Source organism: Mustela lutreola, chromosome 7 (genome assembly GCF_030435805.1).
Source record: "Mustela lutreola isolate mMusLut2 chromosome 7, mMusLut2.pri, whole genome shotgun sequence".
Lineage (NCBI taxonomy): Eukaryota > Metazoa > Chordata > Mammalia > Carnivora > Mustelidae > Mustela > Mustela lutreola.
The window spans coordinates 73,447,134-73,470,862 of NC_081296.1; the positions used below are offsets into that span (position 1 = coordinate 73,447,134).

Here is a 23,729-nt window from a genome sequence, read left to right on the forward strand (position 1 = left end):
TCTAAAAAGTGCATCTTTCTTGGGGTGCCTCCGTGGCTCAGTTGGTTAAGCATCTGCCTTTGGCTCAGGTTGTGATCCCAAAGTCCTGGGATCGAGCCCCCTGGGCTCCCAGCTCAGCGGGGAGTCTGTTTCTCCTCTTTCTCCGCCCCTCCCTCTGTTTGTGCTCCTCCGCATCAAAAAACAAACAAAGTGCATCTTGATCTCTTCTCCCTTTATGACAGGTCTTTTTTGGATTTTTTCAGTCATGGATATCTTTGATAATTTGCTGACAATACAGCCTGGAAGCTGAATTTCATTTTCCTTTTCAGGGAATTTACAGACCCCTAAAACCTTATCTATGAATCATCAAGATAAATGCTTAGATGCTATTTGAGAGAAAGAGATTAGAGAACTTAGAGCTTTTCATAAGAAAGACATCATAAGGTCACACTCAAAAAATAAATTAACCAGGACAGACCACCTGTACTCTCCTTTCAGAAATCCCATTGATTGGCATTTAGGTTTCTCTGGGAAATGGCAATTTTGAAGCCATGTGGAACACATGAGATGCCTTCGTAGGCTACGAGGAAAGTGTCTCCCATCCAAGGTAGTGGACCTTGGGTGGCCTGGGTGCTGGACAGGTACCAGAAGGACTTGCCTTCCTACCATCTGAGAGTGGACTTCTTTCTGCCTTCCCCTCCCGGCTTGTCTTCTCCATCCGCTTAGTCAAAGCAGGGCAACAAAGGAGGTGTGCAAAATCAGCCCGGCTCCACATGTGGGAACTGGGTTCTAATCCTGACTCCATCCTTCAGCCAAGAGCTTTGTGGCACAACACTTCTCTGGATTTCAGTTTTCTCATTTTTGAAAAGAGATGGCTCAGCATCCATTTTGTTGACAGTTCTATGGGATCTGTCAGCTCTGCAATCCCATTACATATTTTATGAATGCTAGGCTTAAATATTACTCTTTCAATAGCTTGGTTTGTAGGCTTTTTATGGGTGTATGAGGCCTGTTTGCTGTTCGATGTGAGATATATGTGAGATTAGCAATAAAATAAGGCATGATAAACAATACACTTTAAGCCATTCAGCTTGGGTCTATAGTTGATGTTTACCCTTTTTGCATATATAACATGCAAAATACTTAAATCTCTGCCCATGTTGCATTCTTTATCAAATAGATGTGATACCATAAACAAGAAGGAAATGGACCTATAATAAAATCAATCTTTAATTCACAGAGGCATGAGGGAGGTGAGAGGAGGGGTGGGGGGCAGTTGAATCCTGGATATTCACACCATGAATCAATTGGAATTCACACATAAAAGAAAATAGAATATTTCTAGACCCTGGCCCATGATATAATTCTTTCTAAAATTAGGTATTGATTACTGGTTGATAAATCTCTTTGTAACATGCCCTTTGGTTTATCTTAGCTTCTTACGCTGGGCGAAGGAAAGTATGAAAACATGACATTTGGTACATGTGCACTGTTACTTAGGACTCTTCTTCATTTGTGAGATGGACCCACATGATGCTACTATAAATATGGACTTGAGGTTCGTTAGTGTAGCAGTGAGAGGAAAGATTTGCCAGTGACAAGCAACCCAATCCAATGGAACTTACCGTGCTGGTAGAGATGTCCCGTGTAAGTGCTATCCAAAATGGTAGCCACTAACAGGCAATATACGGCTTCTGAGCACTTGGAATGTAGACAATGCCACTGAGATGCTATTTTGGACACCACTGGTCCAGAAAGCTGGGCCAGTAGCAGCAGCTACTTCCACAACTATTAGAGGTCAGGCTGCCACTCGGAATATAGCAATTCCAAGGGGTATTTGGCTGTGATTCAAAGATGACATACACCTTGTGCATTTTGTGTATCTACCCTTGTGCTTCATGGTGAGCTGGGCTCACAACTGAATCTCCAAGCATAGATCTGGTTGGAGGACATGGGTTTTGGGGTTTTTTTCCCTTATTTAGAAATTATGATGAGCCCATCCATTGGTACCTGAGAGAGGAGCAGCATTTGGTTCGGGTCGACAGGTTTCTCTTGGGTTTTCCTGGTGCTTTTGAGCCCTATGCAGTGCTATGAGGATTACAACATGCTTTTTGTTGAAAGTGGATAAGATCTGTCATTCATGTTTTCTAGGTACAGAAACTGAGGTCAACAGGGCTGACAACTATGGAAATGTAGATGACAGCCAATTCACAAATCAGGGCTAATTCACATATTCTCACACTCATGCCCCATGTACAAACCAACACCCTCCATGAAAGGGCTGAAAAGGAATATCAGTGTTCAATCAGAAAGAATGGCCTCTCTCCAACACGTCATGTATAATGAGGAGAAACAAAAAAGGTAGAATAATCACAGTATCCAGGAGTACATGCCAAACATCCAGTGAAAAATGAAACATTCAGTGAATCAGTCACATGCGGGGCCATTGTAATGAACACGCCAAATCAATTATTTGGGAAAAAAAAGTCCATGGATTGAGTTGACACAGTGTAGGCTGAAAGCAACCAAAAAGGATGAATGCAGAGATGTTAAAAGAAACTAACCCGATGTGTCCAAATTGTACCCATCTAACTTTCTGGGCATCCTGCCAGATCTACATCTGTGGACTGTCAGAGTCTCAAGGGAGAATTCACTTTATTTCTTATCTTGGAATGGCTTCATATTGAGCTGGGGTGACATAGTGGGAGTTAAATATGGTTGTAATTTTTTGACTGCTCCCTATGGTTGGGAGAGCTATAGGAGTGAGACTTTATCTTAAAGGAGAATGTATCCTGATGATTTGAGATGCCTGGCCCTCCATGAGGCAGAGTAAGCACATAGAAAAGGTCTGTTGAAGGACCAAATTAATGACTGCTCCAGATCTTCATCCTATGTCAGGTAGCAAGGACTGACTGGACATTTGCAACATTGTCAATATTAATAAGCATAGAAGAAACATGCATCCGTTCTTAGCACTTACAAAATCAGGTCCCCAAATAAGAGAATTATAGAACTCTTTAGACATTCTGAAAGGAGCATTCCATGGGTTTGGGGACAACTTTAGAAACTATGAAAAGGAAATGGAACCCTTGGAGTACTTTTGCAAATATGAAAGCCTCTAGTGTTAGTGAGCATTTTGGGATTTGAGTTAGGCTCCAAAGTTCAACAACAGCTCAGGGTAAAAAATAAAACAATTTGCTCGTCCAGGCAACTAGATGTTTGTTGGTCATTGTGTACCTGCAGCAACTCATAAAATTCAAATCAAAATTTAAGATTCAACCTGACTTGGTAACTGACTCTTCAGTTAAGGCTGCCTCTTAAGATCACTCAGAGATTACGTTCAATTACCTTTGCAACCCACATTCAGAGAGGTGGAAACAGTTGAACTCTTGGTGTTTGCTTAATTAACGTAAATATTTAGTATAAATTTATTTAATGAATATAGCAAAATACTAACCTGAAGAAAACAAGAAAAGAAAAGAAAATGTAAATATATATGTGTAGAAAGGACTCTAGAAAGAAACATACAAAAATATTGAAAACTGTTTAAAATCATTAAAACTAACGTGTCGTTTTGAAATGTGCTCCACTCAAACATATATTTTGGAGAAGTCTCTTTAAGTTTGACTCTAAAAAAGAAAAACCTTGGAAATGGCCTTTGACTTTACGTAGTTATCTGGTCTCGAGAAATGATGAAGTCCACGGCCAAAAACAAACTCCCAGAAGGTATAATTTAGCTACAAGGGAGATGTCAGTGATTACGATAGACTCAGATGTCCTTCGGCTTCTGAAGGGTCTGAATAGTATTTCTCTTCTAGTAGGAGATTCTAGGACCGAACTGTTGAAATATGGGAATTGTGAAAATATTGAAAGGCAGAAAAGAAGCTTCCAAGGGACAGAACTGTGACTGAGGCAGATTAACCAGTGCCGCAGTGGCTGAGCCCAGAGCAGGAACTGGGAATGGAGAGGCTGAATCAGCCTCAACAGGGAGGGCACAGAAAACTGTAAAGCCCCCTTTGCTCCTTGGTCTTCTGTCCCTGGCTTCCAAAATAACAAAAAACAAGGAAGCTGATGAATAGAGAGCAGGTAGCTCTGAGGACAATCAGATTGTTACGGTAAAGATAACTTGTGAAAAGAGGAAATAATTAGTAGAGCAAAATCCTCTCCTCAGTGACCCACGGGCCTGTTAAGGCAGTCAGGAAAGCCACACCCCCTTCCAAAAGTCCCTGCATTTCCTCCCCTCCCGCTACTTTAAAAAAAAAATAAAAGAAATTGGGGGCTCCTGACTGGCTCAAGTGGAGGAGCTTGCAACTCTTGATCTCCAGGTCATGAGTTCAAGCCGCCCCACGTTGAGAGCAGAGATTACTTAAATAAAACTTAAAAAAAATGCATTTTCTCAACTGAACAAGTTCTTGCTTTAAAGAAGGGACTTTGCTTCTCCCATCTCTCGTAGCTGTGGACCACAGAGATTAAAGACCTATTTGGATCATTAAGCAGTGAAGCCGGTCAAAATGGAAGTCAGCCTCAAAGCTGTCATTTAGCTGTATGTCATCATATTTTTTTTTAATTGAAAGATAATTAACATACAGTGTTACATTAGTTTCAGGTGTACAATACAGTGATTCAACAATTCTATACTCGGTACTTACCAGGGTAAGGGTGCTCTTAATCCCTTTCACCTGTGTCACCCAGCCCCACCCCCCATCTACCTCCCCTCTGGCAACCACCAGTTTGTTCTCTGTATTTAAGAGTCAGGTTGTTTGTCTCTTTTTTTCTTTATCCATTTGCTTTGTTTCTTAAATTCCACATGAGTGAAATCATAGGGTACGTGGAGGAATAATCCACGACACGTGCGAGTGCGCGCGCGCACACACACACACACACACACACATACCCCACATCTTCTTTATCCATTCATCTATTGACACACATTCGGGCTGTTTCCATACCTCAGGTATTATAATGCTTCAGTAAACGTAATGGCCTATGTGTCTTTTCAAATGAGTGTTTTGGGGTTTTTTTGTTTGTGGGTTTTTTTGGAGCAGGGTGGTAAATACCTAGTAGGGGAATTATTGGGTCTTTCTAGTTTTAATTTTTTAAGGAGCCTCCATGTTGTCTTCCACAGGGGTTGCACCAGCTTGCGTTCCTAACAGTGTGGGAAAGTTCCTTTTTCTCCACATCCTCACCAACACTTTTTTTTTTTTTTTAATCTTTTTGAGTTTAGTCTTTCTAACACTTGTAAGGTAATGATTTACATTTCCCTCATGATAACTGATGTTGTATTATCATCTTTTGTCATTGGTGTTTCCACTGTACTAACTTACATCAAGAGTGTCAATTAGCACGACAATTCAATTTCTTGTTCTCTGAAAATAAACTTAAGATGTAAAAGAGAGAATTAAGCTACTGTAGAGAAAATTACCCTCAGTGTGAAAAACATTTTAATTAGTTACATAACTGGATTTGTCTCTTAATTTTTGATTAGTCACCTACTACCAGGTGATTAAGAGATTATCTCTCAAGAATACTTTCCCCATCTTTACATACAAAATCACCCCCACTGAGTAATTTTAGTTTCGAAATCTCCACTACCTAAAATAGGTGGCGGGGTGGGGTTGGGGAGGCACTGCAGACACATTGTTACAACTTTTTTTTTTTTTAAAGATTTTATTTATTTATCAGAGAGAGAGGGGAAGACTGCGAGCACAGGCAGACAGAATGGCAGGCAGAGGCAGAGGCAGAGCAAGGAGCCCGATGTGGGACTCAATCCCAGGACGCTGGGATCATGACCTGAGCCAGAGGCAGCTGCTTAACCAACTGAACCACCCAGGTATCCCACACATTGTTACAACTTTTCAAGACCACTGCTGCTCTTGGCCTTATTCACATTTGACTAGAATCTGGTGAGGCCCCCATCTGAGAAAGCCTTGTGCTTGAAATAAAGGTGGCCAAGAATCACATTTTGCTGTAATCCTTTTTGAATGGTTTTATGTCTTTTCCAGTGATCAGGTCTTTTGCTTCTTCTCTCCTCAGACACCAGTATACGGAGGGAGTTGTTTAGAAGAAACGCATAAAAGATTCAGGCTAACTATGTTTGACAGAAATCTATAACATAACCCCTATATAAATTTGTCTAACAACTGTTTGGTTTTGTTCACATCTAACTAAAAAATAACAGAAAAACTGTAGCTCCTAAAAATAAACAATAAAACAAAACAGAAATTCTTGGCAGAACAGTTGAACTTTAGAGCTTTGTGAAGAACCTTCTGTTGGAATAAACATGGAAAGAGAAGGAAGGGAGTCTAAGAAGAATGAATTCCTCTCCAGCCTGCAATAGGAAACTTCGACCATTTGGGTAGCAAAAGTCATGGGAAACTGTGGCATGTTTGGAAATGCAAAACATTATCCCAAAGTCTTATATTCCCCCAGGAGATAATACAGCTTCCAGAAGCTTAGGAGGACAAAATTAGTGACAGGAGACCCAGAAAACTTCTCTGCCTGTGAGCAGCTAGTTAAAGTTAGTTAACAATGGCCAGTTAAAACTAAAGAAGTACTTAGAGAACACTCAGCTTCATAATTCTGTTGCTCTGACATCCCCAACAACAAAGTATGAGTTAGGCTAGAGAATTCTGTACTCAATCTAAATTGGGCTCTTTGGTAAAAGTTGAAGGAAGTGGAGAGTTGAATCAGAGGGAAAAATGGGGAAAAGCTGGCACTAATGGGTAATATTTAGAGATCAGTGAGCAAGACACCTAAGTGATTGTACGTGCCTGACTTGAAAGCATTGCCATAATATGCTATGTGATCCTATTTTGTTAAATGAATTACACCCCCCCACTTCTGTCATATAAGTATATACACTTTTTATACTTCATATAAGCACCAAAAAAATTGTAAATAGGATAAACACCAGGTGGGAATATTTGTTACTGGGGGAAAATGTAGTGAGTCAAACCTATGATAAAAATAAGGCAATGTGAGAGGGAGCACAACCACAGCAAAAAGGACATCTAGGATATAATCTCATTCATGGGTGTATGTCTAAATGTAAACATAAGTAAGTATTTTTATGTGAGCATAAGAATTGACATGATTGTTAGTCTACCCAGTCACCATCCACCCACCTTCCCCTGCTCCGAACATGCTGGGAGAGCCCACCCACCTTCCCATATAGAGGCTGCAAATGCATCTTCTCTGTTCTTACAGTGAAAATATGAGTATATGAACCCATTTCTGTCCAGTAGAACCTAAGTGAAAGTATGGGATGGCTTTGGGGAAAGCTTCCTTCCCTAATAGAAAGTACACAAGGAATGACTCCAGTCCTTTGGATGCTGGCATAACATACGGTCTATGGATCAGCAACCGCCATCTTGGTACAATGAAGGCCAAGTAGGAGAAAGCCCACATGCTGAAGATGGCCAACCAAAGAGATGGAAAGCCCTTGATGGCTGCACAGAGCTCCTGAACTAGCCAACTTTAAAGCCCCCCAGATCTGGATTTGCTACTAAGGGAGAAATTAATGTTCTTGCTCTCCCATTGCTGCTCTAATATTGTTTCTTCCAGCTGAAAGTCCTGTAAGTGATAGAGCCATTGTGATATTGTGATTTATAATAAGAAATATAGATGTGGTCATCCAGCTTTTGCACAGAACTCCTATAACCCTTGGCATTTCCAGTGATGAGAAAGATAAAGGTGTGTGTGTGTGTGTGTGTGTGTGTGTGTGTATATATGTATACATATACATATATATATATATATATACTAATGGGGCAGCTTGAGGAAAACTGTTAGGTAATCTAAGGATGGGGACTGGTTTCCAGTGGAGTCAACCATGATAAGAGAGTTAGATCTTTCCATCCTGCCACTCCCCACCTGCCCCCCGCCCCATTACCAGGTAGGGGAGAGGGGCTAAAAGTTGAATTGATTGTCAGTGGTTGATTATTTAATCAACTGCACCTATGTAATGAAGCCTCCATAAAAACCTAAAAGGATGGGGTTCAGAGACCTCCGGGTTGGTAAACACATGGTGGTGCCGAGTGTGGCGTGTCTGGAGAAGGGTGGGAATCCCACACCCTTTCCCATACCTTGTCCTGTGCATCTCTCTCATCAGTTCCTGAGTTAAACCCTTTTATAATAAACCCATAACCTAGTAAGTAAAATGTTTCCCTGAGTTCTGTAAGCCACTCTAGCAAATTAATGGAATTCAAGGAGGGGGGGTTGTTGGAATCTCCAATCTATAGCCGGTCAGCCAGAATTAGTCAGAAGCACAGACTGAATGAACTAGTAACTGGCATCTGAAGTGGCGGGATGCGGAGCAGTCTTGTAGGACTGAATCCTTCACTTCACCTATGGAATCTGACAGGACCTTCCAGTAGGTCATGTCAGAATTGAGCCGAATTATAGGTTAGCCTGCCAGTGTCCCTGAGTTGCTGGGTGTGAAGAAGAAACCCACATGTTGGAACTAGGTAACAGAAGATTAGTCCCCAGCATCCTTTTAAGGGATGGTGGTTGCGGGGCTAGGAATCACCCCCTCTCTCTCATCTATCTGTCCATATATATTTTGTTCTATATTAGTGGTTTTCAATTCTAGTTGGATATCAGAATCACCTGGGGAGCTTTTCAAAAATACCAATGCCTGGGCCACATCCCAGAACAATTAAATCAATTAAATCAGCATCTCTGGGGTGGGCCCACGCGTTGGTATTTTTAAAGTGCTCTCCACAAGACTTCGACGTGCAGCCAGAACTGAAATCCCGTACTCTGTGCTGTGTCTTTCCATGTGTTTTGAAAATGTTAGTGTGTGTATTTGTTATCTAGGACTATGAAATAAACTACTTGTATAAACTTTCTGTCGTTGCATAACAAATTAGCACACACATGGAGACTTATTAGCACCTGGTTCTGTAGGTCAGCGAGAACGTAGGCAGGCTGGCCTGGGTTCTCGGCTCAGAGTCTCAGAAGGGTGAAATCAAGGTCATGGCTAAACGAGGCTCTTACATGGGGGTTCTGGGCCAGAATCTGCTTTCAACTCTTCCAGGCTCTTTGTAGAATTCCAGTTCTTGTGGTTGTATGACTGAGGTCCCAGCCTCCTCACTAGCTGTCAGCCGAGGCTCTGCGCTGAGCTTCCAGAGGCTCCCATATCCCTTGTCTCAAGGCCCCTTCCAGCTGTGACTCGGCAAGCGTTCAACAACTCCTTCTCATTCTTTGGATCTTTATGATGTACCCTTCTCTACAAGCTGGAGAAAATCTGACTGATTTTTAAAGTGCTCATTTCAGCATTTTAAATCATCATGTCAAGGCCGAATCACAAGGTCAGCTGACTTGGGGCTTTAATTATATTTGAAAACTCCATTCACAGCAGTCCCTACTTTGGTGTTTGATTGAATAACAAGAGAATGGGAATCTTGGCAGGAGGGCATCTTTAGAATTCTGCTACCACAATACCCCCAAATTTACTAGCTGACAACAATAACCATTTATTTCTCACAAATCTGTAGGTTGGCAGTTGGCCTCAGTTAGGACCGCTCACCTCTGCTCCACATGGGGTGAGCTGGGCTTACTGGTGTGTTTGCAGTCAGTCGGGAGAGCTGACTTTGAGGCCGGGCTCGTCCTGGATGACGCCCACCCATCTTGGGCCTCAGATAAGATGTCTGAAATGGCCGGACCTCTACTACTACATGGTCTTTCTCTGTTTTTCTCTCTCATCTTCAGAGAGGCTAGTCCGAGCTTGCTTCAAGGTGCAGAGGTCCAAGAGAGGGACAGTAGCTCTAAGGTCTCTTTAAGCAGAGATCTGGAAATCACACAGAATCACATCTGCCACTTGCTTTTGGTCAAAGCAAGTCATAAGGCCCATCCAGATTCAGGGAGTGGGAGAAACAGACTCCACTACTTTATGGAAGGAGCAGTAAAAACTTTATAGCCATATATAATATGTCATAGTGAGTAATCAATATTTATGATGTTAACAAAAAAGTGTTCGGTATGGTTTCAGAGGTATGAAAAAGCACAAGTAGATGGATCTGAGCTGTTCTCAACTATAGCCCCAAACACTTCAGGTTACCCTGAGAAAATCCCATGTGACGGACCAAAACTATGCTAAGATGTGACCATCAGGGGCAAACTACTCAGGTGACAGAAACAAAACAATCTGCTCCTACGAATCTAACCTTTCACATCTTAGATCGACTACATCACTCAACTTGATGTCCAGCACCCTGAAGGACCACAGTAATCAAAGAATTCTCGTTCCCAGAAGGATGTTCAATGTGAGAAAAGGAGCATTTCCCTCTCTTCGTTTGAGGACAGTCTTGATTGCCATTAAGGTCTAGGAGCTCCTTGGGACTTCATATTTTTGCACACATTTAGTTCATACTAGTTTCACTAACACTCTCCAACCACATAAGGCGAATAAAGTGTATTTATTTCCATTAATAGACAATAGATTTAAGGCAGCCACATCTGTGTTTATATAAAAAGCCCTTTGTTCACTGAAGCCTCCTTTGTCACACTTCAAGATCAACAGTGACTTCGATGTTACATAACCATCAGAATGATCTTTCTCAATAGGCTTCGTCACTATATCATTCTCTCACTCCTTCAAAATCTTCAGCCATTCCCTAGAGCAACAAGATCAAGCAATAAAGCCCCACCTCCTCAGTCTTGCTTACAAGGCCTTTGCCAAAATGGCCTCAAGAATGGGACCTTATTATGTCCCATCATTTCCCTAAATCATGCTTAGATCTAGGGCTTGTTCATTCATTAATTTAGCTATTGATTCATTCAAACAAGTATACACTGAGGACCTATTACGAAGCATAGATAGTCTTCCAGTTCATAGAGATTCGAAGATGAACAAAGTATTGTTTCTCTCCCCAGTCTGGGCAAGGCTCACTGGAGGGAAAGAGAATAAACAGCAATTAAAGTGGGCACAGTGGGGTAATTATGATGGCTCTTCAACCTTGGTACCCTTTTACAAACATTCATGCATTCAATGTACATTCAGTGAGCATTGTGAAAGCACCTAGAGAAACCAGTGGGAAGGCACTGAGTTTGAACTTTCTATTCTAATGGGGCTACCACGGTGAATGAAGAAATAACTCCCACTCCCAGTTTAAAAAAAAAAAAAAAAGGAAGAAGAAGAAGAAGAAGAAGAAGAAGGGGAGGAGGAGGAACAGAAAGAGAAGAAGAAAGGGAAGACAAAGAAAGCATACAAAGGTAGGTGTAGAATAGTCTATCGATCTTTCTTTAAGCACGCTGTCCTGTGAGAGAAGCAGCATCTAGTCGGGTGGCTGGAGAGCATGTTAGAAAGCGCTGATGTTCTGTGACCCATGAGAAAGTTCCTGACTCGAGGACCAGCTCACTTGTCCACATAGGTGGGGCTGTGAAAGGGGTAGTGGCAGACTGAGGACAAAGGACAAGCTCATATTCTCTAAAATCTATTTCCCATTTATTTCTCCATGTTTTCTGTTTCCAGTTCTAGGAAAATGGGGAGAGAAGCAGGAGAATTGGGTTAAAGAGACAAATAAATAGCCCTTGTTCTGGGGTCATTTTGTTTCTTTTCCCCGTCATTTCCCCTCCTGTCAGGTGACGTCCAGTCCCTACGAGGACTGAGCGAGAGCTTCGGAAATCTAGGCACAGTGTGCCGTGTGACACTCCTCAGAGCCCCACAACAGTCCCATTCACCTGAAGCCTCCTCTCATAAAAGAGAGCACCAACGGGATAAGAAAAATGAGAAAGTCCATGAAAGAGTAAGAAGGTACAGGTTGAAAGAGAAAAGGGGAAGGGCAGCCTAGACAGATTCATAGAAATGATAAACTGAAATCTCTTTCCTGTACCAGAGGCTCCAGTCAAACTCCACTTCCCATTTTCTGCACCTGTAGCATTTTCCCACCACTGCTGCATGTGTGAATCCTGTCTTTGCTTTAAGGTCCAGGAAAAACAGTGTCACCTCTTCTCCGGCTCTTCCTCTAATCTGTTGGGTGGAAACAGTTGATCCTCTGAGATTCCTTGGTTTTCCTATTAACTCCTTCGAGGGCCCACGGTATAGTCGGTATAGTCTATGTCGCAATCAGATCTGTACATGTCATTCCCCATTCTTGTCTGTAAGCCTGTCGTTGGCAGACTGCAGTAGCTAGCATACCTTTGTAATCCCCAACAACGCCTAGCCTAACTAGGCTACTTAGACCCTCCAACTTCTCAAGGCCACGAAACTGAAGGTCTTACTTAGCTCAGTCACAGCTCTCTCTGCCTCTGAGTGCCTAACAGCACTCTGTTCTCTCCTGTGGATCCAGAGCTGATACTCACGTCTGCTCTCACTAGACCCCAGATACTGCATTTTTCCCTTCTCATTTCCCTACACCCCATCCACAGTTTTGTAAGTTCTCCCCCTGTGAAACTGTACTCAAATGATCCTAATATGCGTGTGTTGTGATTTTCTTGCTCGAACCCTTACTGATACAGTATTTTGTCAATGACAGAAATTAACTCTTTGTGGGACTACTTTATATATATATATTTTTTTTTTTCCTTCCCTTTGTCCTTATGATAAACTAAGAATTGGGCACTTTCAACCTAATTTTACCCTGCAGAGACTCAATAAGGTTAATTTTTTTTTAATTTTATTTATTTGACAGACAGAGATCACAAGTAGGCAGAGAAGCAGGCAGAGAGAGAGAGGAGGAAGCAGGCTCCCCACAGAGCAGAGAGCCTGATGTAAGGCTCGATCCCAGGATCCCAGGATCATGACCTGAGCCGAAGGCAGCGGCTTTAACCCACTGAGCCACCCAGGCGCCCCTCAATAAGGTTAATTTAAGACTGATCTAAAGTTAAATAGTTTGTGAGGTCTCAATTCAAATGTAGCCTTCTCACAGGAGTCCTTATTACTCGAAATCACCCCTTCCTCCTGAGCTCTACCTTTACTTTTTATCCCTTTTATAACACCATCAGATATTCTCTTATTTGTTGGTATATTATCTACTTACTTTATCCATCATAATGTGCACCTCTGCAGAGACAAGACTTCATTTCAGTCAGGGTCTTACCCTCCGGAACATACTTGATACTGTGTCGAATGAATGAAGTGAAATCTCCTCCTCAATGCTGTAAACCTCCCTTTATACTAGGGGTAGCCTTGGATTATATCCTTTCCATTTGCATCAAGATCTCCAAACCTAGAGTTTAAATCATTCAACTCTACCCACATCAACTCTGTGGGCCCGAAATAGGGAGTCTCAAGTTGATTTGGATACTTTAAGAGAAAAATCAAAGAGCCGACCAAGAAAAAGCAAGAGGTGAGAGAGAGGCGGGGGTGGGGAGCAGGAGGTGGGGTAGTGCACAAACACTTCAAAGACTGTGGATATTGTACCTTCAAGCAACAACGAAGTAAAAATAGTCCCAATTTAATAAATAAATAACCCTTGTCAAAGTTCAAAGCCAAACTACCTTAAAGAAAAAAATCAATTGAGAATAGAGTGAGTATATAGTGCATGTTCTGTAAATACTATACAATCTGTTCCCTTGCGGAAAAGAATTGCCACATGCTCTACTAAATTTACTGCTTTGACTAGAGTATACATCTATGCAGATTCACATTTAAAATATTTTAAAATTTTGAATGTAAGTATTTCAAATCCGTATGATCTTTCTGTACCCATAAGTAGTCATCACCACCCACCGGACCCCACATCAATTTTGGACTTAGAAAAATTCTTGACAATTTTTGAATTTTGTTCCATAAACCAGTTTCTGTGCATAGAACTGGCCCTGCCTGCTGGATGTCTGCGTAAACTTTTGTTCTGGGCTTTTTCTGTGTAGGAAGGACAGGATTAAGTAAAACTCTCATTTCTCCATCCTGTTGTTAGAGGCCCTTCAAAGTTGGGTTCTCACAGGATGCCTGGAGGCCAGCAGGGAGGAAGTCGTGGCCTGCTATTGGGAAAGTCAGAGGCCTGTCCTGGCAGCCCTCCAAAATAAAGCCGCAAGAAGCCAGATCAAACCACGCACAAACACAAGATGGCTGACAAAGTAGGCCGAAAACCCCTAACCAAAAAAGGAAGAAAGAGCAGGAACACTTGCTTCTAAGAAATCCCTGCCTCAGGTAATGACTATTCCACCCGCCTTGTTAACAGCTGTCAATGAATGGCAGAAACCCAAACCCAGGCATCAGCTCTCTCTCTCCAGCTTGCCTGCTCCCACATCGTGAGGGTGTACTTTTGCTTTAATAATGCTTCCTGTCTGTACTGCTCATCCTCTGTGTTGTGTCTGCCCTTGAATTCTTTCTCACGATGAGACCAAGAACTTTCGGGGACACCTCTGAGTCAGGCTAGGTCAAGGTCTCAGGGCCTGGGTCTCCCCAGTCCACTGGGTAACACTCTGTTCCCTGCTCCCCCTGCACATTTCCCAGGGACATCATTGTAAGGACATTCCTGGGAGCTGCCTCGAAACTATAAACTGCTGTTCTCCAGGCTATAAATCGTAAGCCAGGGAACCCAGTACAGGGCCATGGCATGTAAATGGAACTCAAAAACGATTCGGTTGGCTGCCTGCCTGGAGGAATTCAGGGCTTCCTCAAGAGGATAAATAACTTACTCCCATCATGTTTGTTTGTTTGTCTGTTTGTTTTTTCTTCCCGTAGAAAGGAAGTCTCTGTTTTGATACTGTTAACTGGGTAGATACCAGGACCGTTGCTCCTTAAAAACTGTTCCTGAGTGAATTCCAAAGGAACCCGAAAGCCCCGCTGGAGTTGGCATGAACCAGCATGATGTCTGGAAAAAAACATCACAGCTTAGAATGAGAAGAGTGCCCCATAAAATGACGAGGAGGGACAGAGACAGGCCTGAGGGACTCCGGCTTTCCTGAGGCAAGGACGCCAGGCACTGCTGAGAGGAACCACTAGTTACAAATAAAAACCAGATGCGTGTAAGTCACAAGATGATACCTCAGCAAACCTAGATAATGTATACAAAGCATTGGTTTTATTCTCGTCAGATAGGTCTTTTTGTATATCTAAAATCGTTGTAAACGCCAGAGACCAACTGTGCACCAGCAACCCCTGCCTTCACTGAGCTGTTACCTGGCCCATCATCATTTTTGGAGAAGAAAATCCGTACAGCATAGGTCTTACCGCTAGACCGTGGCGTCTGCCCATCTCCGCCGGCTGAGTCTAACCTGACTTTCAGTGAGTCTCTGGGCTTATCCATCTGCGTCAGCAGCTCCCGGGCTCTCCTGGTTCTCTAAAGGCAGTTGAACCTACGTGGAGCAGTTGGACAAAACCTGCATAAATATTGTGAATTGTTGGGGATCCGCAGGTCCCTGAGTCAATCTTGCTTATGGCAGATAAAATTTCCATTTCTTTAAGAAAACAAACACAGTGGTATGTTTTGGGCTGTCCTCATATACATTCATTCAATCAAATTCTGCCATCATCTTGAAATGAATGAGTTTAACCGTTATCCATGGAAACAAAAGTTACAAAATGACATAGGGAGGGGCAGAGAGTGTTACATAGAACATCTAACTCAAAGGGTTTTGTTGTTTTGGTTTGACAACTGTTTTGTTGTTCTGTCTTTGCGGTATGAGTTCCAACCCTCAATTTCCTAAGTAACAAGACCTTGTATCAACCAAGTTCTCACGTGTTTTAAGTGTCCCCTTTTTGAGTTCCAGATGCTGAAGCCAAGGGACCTGGGTTGCTCCATGATCTCTGCCATTAATTAGCCTCTATGCTGCACAAACTTGCTCTTCTCCATAACGTAAACTATCTTCAGTTTCTTCATTTGTTAAATGGGTATGATAATTGTGTATATCCCTCTTAGGGAGATCATGGAGATTAAATGAGTTTCTATATGTAAAGTATTTAGACAGTATTGGCACCAGAAGTACCCTCTCTATATTAGCTATTGGTATTTTGAGTTTTATTATTATTCTGTCTTCATTGAGGAAAGCTAAACCAAAGCTTCTCATTGGGAGGGGAAAATGCAGGCCCAGGGACTGTGTGATCATTCTTACAGGTATGGATTTAGACAGCAGAGTTTTGTCAGGGGGCTTCGCTTTTATGATAAATGGATGATGGAGAAGGGAATGTCCTTGAAACTCTGCAAAAACTGTCACAAATGTGAACCTCTTCCCAGTGAAGTTACTTCTTTCTGGATAAACAAGTCAGGCCCCATCCAGTGGAATCATGCTAAGTGCTTTTTTTTTTTTTTTTGGTGATAGGAGTCTGAAATAAGCATTTCAATTAGATTCATTAAGACAGTTATTACTTGGTAATTGAATAGCAACAGATTGCAAAGGAACAGTTATTGAGGTCTATAAGTATGTAGGATAGAAATCTTCTCCTTCTGTAATTCCATCAGCTATAAACCAGTGTAATTAGATTCTTACTAACACATTCAAATTGAAGGGAATGTTGAGGCATATAATTGGCACTTAGGAAGATACCTGTATTACGTTAGGGTGCTTTCCATTTACATACTTATTAAGTGTCAGTTTAAGTTGTTAAGTAATTGCGACTCGTGGACAGTGGTAGGTCAAGTGGTTAAGCAAGAATTAAATTCTTAAACATATTAATAAATTGGGTCAGATGATTTTAAAATATAAAATGCAAGTTTATTATACCCATAAATTTGAATCAAGACACAGAATATTTCAGTGCAACTCATGGACAAATTCAGAACCCTGAATTATTTTCTCAAGTGTAAGAGATTCATTCATTCTCTTGCAATCTCTTTTTGAACAACTACTATTTGTTAAAAAAAAAAAAAAAAAGCGTGTTACTCGAAATCAGTTTGATAATGGAGATAAGAGAGTTGTATAAAAAAATCCATAATTTGTGACACAAGTATGCTGGGAAAGGAAAACAGAAGAAAAAGTATTCTTTTAATATTCTTTCTTTTTCATGGCATACAATCCTCTTTAGGATTTCAATTTTCTACCAGTGATACTAGATATTTCTTTTTCCAAATCAATGTGCAAATTTCAGGAGCAGACCCCTATTCTTCATTATTCTTGATGCAGAATTATTACCAGATGCTATGTGCATAGCAAGTTAAATGAAGTACTTATAAAACCACAGACAACTTTTTGTAATGAAAATGAATTTAATTTGGGGGAAGGTACATTTAATGCAGTTATATAAGTTAATGCAGCTATATATAGTAAGCAACCAAATTTTGGATAATCCAGTTTGTCTTTTGTTGAAACCAGTCAGAAGAAAATAGAACTTCTTTTTAAACACAGGAGACTGGTGTCCCAGAAAATCCATAGGGAAATACAGGAAAACAAAAACGATGATGACTGCATACATGCAGCTCCTGAGAATGCTTCAGATTGCATTTACAATGCAGAAGGCTCACTGGATTGATAAGTGGTGCTAGAAAGTACCACTTTTGCTACAACAGTCCCTGGGAAGAAAGAAAACCCAACCATCATCTCTACACCACCAGAACAGCCCCCCCCAACACACACACGCACACACACACACACACACACACACACACACACACACACTTACTCACTCACACCAAAAACTAGGACTTGATAATATCTGTTTTTTTATATTTTTCTCATGAGTAAACCTTGCCAGAATGTGTACAGATGGCTGAAAGTTCTCACTGTTTGCAACATTTTCCCCTTTCCTCTCTTTTTAATGGCCTGCATATCCAGGAGAGGACACAGAAGAAGAGGATATGTCTTCTTTATGATTCTGGCACCATTTTGACTTTACTATCAAAACTCTGGGGGTACCACTACCTTATATTTATAAATCTCACTCCTTATCAGGCAGACCAACCTCCCCCTCTCCCTCTGTGTCAGAGACACCATTGTCTCTCTCATCTTTCATGCTCGCTATCACAAGCCTGCATCTGACACTACCGTTTCTCCCCGTCACTGAGAAATAGATGTCAGTAAGGCTTGTCACTTTCCCTTTGCAACGTCTCTAAAGTTCCATCCTCGCTCTCCAAATTGGTTAAATCTTTACCCATGTTTTATCCTGTGTGAAGACATAAAACGGGCTAATGTGACAACTAGAGGGATTTACCTTGAATGTAAGGGAGAATTTCTTGACCATGAAACATTGGAAAAGGCTCCTCGGAGAGTCTTGTAATGTTTAAGAATGACAGACTCACCTTGGACAGGAACCATTTAAGATTTTCTCAAACCCAACTTGACTCATCTGCTCGTTTGTGGCCATTCTCCCCTCCAGGCAGCCCTCACCCCACTCCATCCTTCGGCTCTTATTTTTGCCTTTGTTATTCCCCTCAACCAAGAAAATGGATTTCTCTACTGTTGACACCTTAACATTTCTTTACACATTCCCATGAACTTCCCCTCAAGAGTCAATTAACTGACCATTACAGTAGAAACTCATATTTATGAAGCATTTACTAGGAGCCAGACAAGGTCACAAGCACTTTGCATATATTATCTTATTTCATACCATAACCATCATATAAGGCCAGAGAATACTATTGTCTCATTTTCCAACTTGGGGAAATGAGATTGAAGTTAAAAAACTTGTCCAAATTCACATGGCTAATAAGTGGTAAAACAGGGATTTACACCTCGGAAGTTTTCTTCCTAACAACCACAGCGTAAAACAAGTTACTTCATTACATTTCAGGTTTGTTTCTAATAGAGCAGGCGTTTGCTGCTTATCGACTGAGTATTCATCCCCCTCTCATTTCTTAATACTATTCAGGTTCTAATGAAAAAAAAAAAAAATCACTCATCCCCAAATTGTCCTGGTACTTGCGAGAAACTGACCCCACTCACAGCTCTAACAGTGGGCCCTTGTTGGTTGAAACCAGTCAAGGCCTTTCATTTCCTTGGCCATGTAATTTACATAGTGGTGGGCTTGTGACATAGACGTCTAAACTTTAAAAGTCTTGCTGAGAAGGCTGGGACAGAATCGGTTTCCCTGTTGCTTAATGTAAAACAGCAGCGTGATGCTCTGCTTGCTACAGACACTCATCCTGTGACCAAAGGAAGAACCAGTCCTAGGATCAATGTACCATCCAGGAAGCAGCAGAGAGCTATTGGAAGAAACTGGTTGAGCTGTGTTGAAGCCCCCTCAGCTTCCGGAGTTCTTGTTATATGGACCATATGTGGAACACCACATATGGTGGTGCTTAAGTCATTTTGAGTCGGGGTATTTTAAAGGTAAAATTGTGTCCCATTTGCCTAGAACAGTCTGAGTTTATACCCATTTTCCCAGAATAATTATTAGTGATGTCTTCTTTCACTCTTAAAGTACTGTAGTTTGGATAATAAGTCCGTGGCCACTCAAATTTTTCTATAACTTGAAATCACAAGTTCTAACAATCCCCTTCAGTTCTTTCTCAGTCAGACTTTTTTTCTTTCTTTCTTTCTTCCTTTCTTTCTTCCTTTCTTTCTTTTTCACTAATGTCCATTTTTTTCTCTTTTGGACCTTTTTTTTTTTTAAATTAACATATAATGTACTATTTGCCCGAAGGGCACAGGTCTGTGAATCATCAGGCTTACATAATTCACAGCACTCACCAATGTCCATCACCCAGCTACCCTTTCCCTACCCATCTGCCCTTCCCCCAGCAACCCTCAGTTTGTTTCCTGAGATCAAGAGTCTCTTAATGGTTTGTCTCCCTGGTCCCATCTTGTTTCATTTTTTCCCTCCCTTCCCCCGCCCTGTCTCTATGTGTCTCAGAAATACAGTGCAACTGGACGTGAAAAGATCAGAAAATAATTAAAGATCTCTTGATAAGTGGAGCATGGTCACTTTGACACATCGAATTCCTGAATCTCTCTTGCTTTTGGCCAGCTAAGAACCAGCCTCCTCACGCACAAATATAATGAAAAGGCCATCTGAGGATCTAGGATCCAGTAAGCTCCTGCCTCTTGCAAGCCATACCTAATCTCAGCTGATCACTGGTCACGATCATCACCGCCATGAATCTAGAAGCAACTCACCCACATTCACTTTGTCAGCAGGTGAAGATTAGTCTATTTCTTGCTGTTCTATAAACAGTCAAATGCAGCCCTGAGAACAGAAAGAACTATGCATCACTGAACATCATATCGATGCCCCAGCATAGCACATCAATGCCAACACCCTGGGAGCCAGATTGGAAAGGTGTTCTTGGCATCTGACTCAGAGCTACAGCAACATACTGACTTAACCATGGATCCCAGCAAGCAAGGAACGCTAATTTTAGCAGCGGAAGAAAAAGAGAAAGTGAGAGAAAAAAATAGCTCTAATGGAGAATATTAATCACAAACTTTTGAGTTTATATCCTGAAATGCAGCACCGTCTTTAGGAATTGCAACTCGGGAAAGAGAAAACATAATGGTTTCAAAGGAAAAGGAAGGCAAGATTAAAGTACCATAATTATTCATGCATTTTCCATCCTTGACTATTTCCCTCCACTCAAATTCTATGGAAAAAAAAAAAAAAACCCTGAAAATATTCAACTTTTCTCCTGCTTTATCTTCATCAGCTAACCTTTTTAAAAAGCTTTTAAAATAGCAGTTATTGCAACTTGTAAAGTAAAGCTAACAGGATACCCTGACTGGGCAGAGAATGGGGCTCTAATATTTTGAGTGACTCTCTTCACATATAGTAGTTGTACCTATAATTGCTGGGCAGAGTTGAGTCAACTTGTCTAATGAACCTGGTTGGCGTCATGAAGACTGTACTTCTGGGGGCCCCAAAATGTCTGCACCCAGTGGAAAAGAGCCTGGTGAGGGGGTCAGATAAGGAACAAGGCCTAGGTCTTGAGACAGAATGGGAGTTCTGAGCACAGCTTCGAGGTGCCTGGAAAAATGGTCCTTATCCAAGGCTCCAGGATCTATATAACAGACTAGTCCCCGACTTAGTGAACTAAAACATTAGCCATTGTATATAGGTCAGTGGTTGGCTGATTTCTCTGCATGATCAGCCTGTGGTATTCGGCCAGTGACTAGGCTCATTTAGAGGGGCCAGAGGCTTCACTAGCCTGCCTGGGGCCTGGCCACAGTGGCTGGAGGCTGGACTCAGCGGGGCCCACCCCTTCTCCACCCAGGTTTTCCAGGAGGGTGTTTGGATTTAGATGACGGGGCGGTGCCCCAAGAGGTCACGGTAGAAGCGCAAAGACCAGACAGAGATCCAGTGTACATTCCCCTCCCCTGCACTCTCCGCCCTACGCAGGCCCGCCAGACTCACAGGGAGGCAACTGGGCCTGCTCTCCGTGGAACGGGCATCAGAGAGTTTGCTCACATCTCCAATCCACTCCACCCAGCTACTCACAACCAGTGTGTGCGTGTGCGTGTGCGTGTGCGTGTGTCTGTTTATGGACGGTAGAAGAACAGATCTCCAAATACTTGAGGGCTACTCATGTCATCTTATGCTGGGAACCTTACTCTTTTTCAAGGCTAGAAGTGAAGTCATTGTCTCCCCTTTTTTTCTGAAGGGGCTGCCCTGCACACAGCGGGCACATCCCTTCAGACCTCAGCTAGGTCCCCGCAGCCCTCCTGACTGTGCAATACAAGTGCCTTCCCACCTCAGACCTGGATCCCTGAGGAGCTGTTCCTGCGTGGGCTGCTGGTGGGTAGGGAAGAGGAAGAGGGAAAGAGCCGTGTTACTAGTTCCAGTGGTATTTTGAGACTCAAGCTGAATTTCTGCAGGAAATCCTGTCTTCTACCCTCCACATTCCTGGCCCCACCCTCCCCTTCCGATAAGGATCTCGGGTCCCTAGGCGCCAGGTAGCATGCCAGTTCCCTGGATGTCTTGACGTGGAGAACAATTCGTTTTCAATTTCTACAGGATTCAAGCAACAGAAAGAGGGCCAAGAGTTGTGTTCTAGAATCAGAACTGTCCCTTCCTAGAAACCTCAGGGCAGGACTGCCCCCTCTTCATGAGACAGTACAAGTTTAGAAAGCAGTAGGATGAATCATAAAGACCAGTTACCCTGGAAATGGGGTGGGGTTGGGGTAACACAGTTAAATGTGTGAGGGGCTTGCAGCGATTGAGATCAAATTGCTTATGTTCCCTGGCTGGAGAAACCCGAGATGGGCTCGTTCGTTATGTAGGCAGACCTTTTTTTTTTTTTTTGTCTTTTCCTTTTCTTCTTCTTTCCTTTCTTATTTATTTTCTTTCCTTTCTCTCTCTCTTTTAGTGAACAGAATTAAAATAAAACATCAGCTAGCTACTGACATCTGAATTAGCAAAAGGAAAAGTAAAAACAGTAGCAGACTGTTACAAAGTTATTATTTCCTTTCTTCCTCCTTTACCTTCTTCCCCACGTGGACAGTGTGTGTTTCAGTCCCAATTGGAGGTGCAGGAGGTCCTCCTGAGCTCCAGTTACAGGCTTTTGAAGAGGTCCCTGGGGCATCCACAAAGTGCTCCTGCTTCAGGCTAGAAAGGACTTGAGCACCCCAAGACCCTTTCTTCCCCTGGGTCGTAAGTGCATAAATTAAACCTGAGACTTGAAAAAGATGGAAATTTTAATGGAGGCATTATTTCTAATCATGTCCTGCTTATTCCCTTTTAGTTTATTTTTCAGAGATATGAATACCACATTTCACTATAAATAGTACTTTGGTGAAGGGGGAAAATAAAGAGAAGCTGTTTGACGATCTCATCTTCCATCTCCATCCCCTCCTCCTCCTCCAGCTTTTTGTGTTGAAATTTTAAGCATACAACCAACTGGGAAGAATGTTACTGTGAACAACTGTGTATCTAGCAGGATAATATACTACTGACCTTTTTTTTTTTTTTTTTTTTTTTAAAGAGAGACAGAGAGAGAGAGCATGGGATTGGAAGGGAAGATGGAGAGGGAGAGAGAATCTTAGGCAGGCTCCACAGCCAGTGCAGAGCCTGACACAGGGCTCAATCTCATGACCCCAAGATCACTACCCAAGCCTTTAAAATCCAAGATCACTAACAAGATCACTACCCAAGCCTTTAAAATCCCAAGGTGGATGCTAACTGACTGAGCCACCCAGGCACCCCAGCACTGACATTTTTAATACACTTGCTTTATTACATATCTATCATCAGTTGAGATGATCTTAAACTCCAATTTGAGTAATAGTGTACCTCAGTTTCCATTGATGAGATAAGATTTTACTAACAGTTGTGAATTCCCATGGACTTGAGGCACTGCTGTGTTTGATATTTTCTCTTCTCGGTCTCTGGCTGCAGCAAGAGGCTCCCATGAGAGGAAGCGCCAGGCACTGGGCTCGGAGCGGAACTCCACGGATCGCTTTAAGAAAACGGCAGACCTCAAGCAGGACGGGGGTAGGGGGGTGGAGGGGGGTGGGGGGGGTATCGCCAGCTTCAATAAGGCCAAGCTGAAGAAAACGGAGACGCAGGAGAACACCCTGCCCACCAAGGAGACCACTGAGCAAGAGAAGTGGAGTGAAATTTCCTAAGAACCTAGAGGATTCCCTGCTCCCGTGATCTTCGAGACACCCCAGTCGTGATGTGGAGGAAGAAGAGCCACCCGCAAGATAGATAGGAGCGACAAGCTGCCCTGTGAACCCGGGCACTCCATGCCCATGCCACCGACTTGCACATCTCTGAGAGGACCCTCCCCCCCAGTCGGACTGCCATATTCTCCAGTTTGCCCCTGGGATATTATAGCAAATTATGTGTATGTTTAATGAAAATAAAACACACCTCGTGGCAATAAAATAAAATAAAAAATAAAAAATTTCTTTTCTCTCCTTCCTCCTTTGTAAGATGACTTTCTCATAAAGGTAAAAAAAAAAAAAAAAAAAAAACTTGTAATATTTAAGATCAA

At 42.2% G+C, this 23,729-nt stretch overlaps 1 long non-coding RNA gene across 3 annotated transcripts; it reads right to left on the reverse strand.

The window, feature by feature from the left end:
* Nucleotides 1-10,781: 10,781 nt before the first annotated feature.
* On the reverse strand, nt 10,782-21,823 carry LOC131836242 (uncharacterized). Of its 3 annotated transcripts, none has more exons than XR_009355553.1 (5): nt 21,486-21,823; nt 19,918-19,987; nt 15,098-15,222; nt 11,853-11,950; nt 10,782-10,869 (listed from the first exon to the last, which is right to left on the reverse strand). It is a non-coding gene; the product is annotated as an uncharacterized LOC131836242 (long non-coding RNA). The 3 variants fall into 3 exon arrangements; XR_009355552.1 differs by having other exon boundaries at nt 11,814-11,950; XR_009355554.1 differs by lacking the exon at nt 11,853-11,950.
* Nucleotides 21,824-23,729: the final 1,906 nt, after the last annotated feature.